The following is a 1,112-nucleotide window of genomic DNA, read 5'->3' as shown; positions in this document are numbered from 1 at the left end:
GACCGTCGAGAGGAGCGTGCCACTGGGCGTTTCTCCGACGGTTTCCGTCCTTGGACGCGATCGTGTCGTCAACGATCGAACAAACAAACAAATACGTTGGCGACGCCCGAATTCGCTCTCCCGCACGCGCCGGGTGGGAGAGTGATGTGGGTATCGAATGTGATGCGTGTTAATAATGAAAATAACACTCTAAAGATCTAAAGAGTTTGAAATACAAAATTTTACGATTACCCTGAACGGTGGATCACTTGGCTCGTGGGTCGATGAAGAACGCAGCTAATTGCGCGTCAACGTGTGAACTGCAGGACACATGAACATCGACATTTCGAACGCACATTGCGGTCCACGGATACAATTCCTGGACCACGCCTGGCTGAGGGTCGTTTTCTTAACAAAAGACTGCTTGCGTTTGCTTCTCGAAAAAAGAGTAATTCATTTCTTTCTAAACATCTCGCCGTCGTTCAACGAAAGTAGAACGTTTCGGAGCGGGATTATCGAACGAAATTGAAAGAATGAATGAACGATAAACAAAGAAAGAGTCGCAACGTACGAGCGATAGTTGGGCAGTTCGTCGGCGTTTGTCGTGGAAACGATGTGACGAAAATCGCAACCGATACACTAAATGCAGGCCGTTAAAGGAGAGAAACAAATTTCGAAATATCTCTTCGAACTAGCGCAAGTGCGTCACGGCGCGCGAGTCGTTCGTTAAAATTTATAAACGACCGCCCGTGAAAGCACCGAGTTCTCGGAAGATAATCTATAAAGATTCTCCATCCTGCTGGAAGTTATCGGATCGGCGCGATTGTTCACTTGTAGAAATCCACGCTCCCGACGTTGCCAGAAACGATATTTACGAAAGGTGTGTCAAAAATAAACGAAAGAAGCTCTCCTATAAATTTAGAAAAAGCAAACGAGTGAAATGTTTGAGATGATAATTTGCTGAAATGCAAGCTCGAATAGCCCCAGGGTTTCGAATGATTCCCCGCGCTTTATACATCTCTCTGTTTACAAACGGTGTATAAATGAAAGATCGCTTCAGATGGGTCGTCGCTGTTTGACGCGCGATGCTGTTCCTTTTTTTTTGTCTGTCTGTGCGTTTAGCTTCGCTAAAC

At 45.8% G+C, this 1,112-nt stretch overlaps 1 non-coding gene across 1 annotated transcript; it reads left to right on the top strand.

The window, feature by feature from the left end:
• Positions 1–228: 228 nt before the first annotated feature.
• LOC143307325 (5.8S ribosomal RNA) lies at positions 229–383 on the top strand. The gene has a single exon (XR_013064496.1). It is a non-coding gene; the product is annotated as a 5.8S ribosomal RNA (ribosomal RNA).
• Positions 384–1,112: the final 729 nt, after the last annotated feature.

This window comes from Osmia lignaria, unplaced genomic scaffold (assembly GCF_051020975.1).
Source record: "Osmia lignaria lignaria isolate PbOS001 unplaced genomic scaffold, iyOsmLign1 scaffold0051, whole genome shotgun sequence".
Classification (NCBI taxonomy): Eukaryota; Metazoa; Arthropoda; class Insecta; order Hymenoptera; family Megachilidae; genus Osmia; species Osmia lignaria.
Note: the sequence above shows the minus strand (reverse complement) of the source record. Positions and strands in the feature narration are given on the sequence as shown.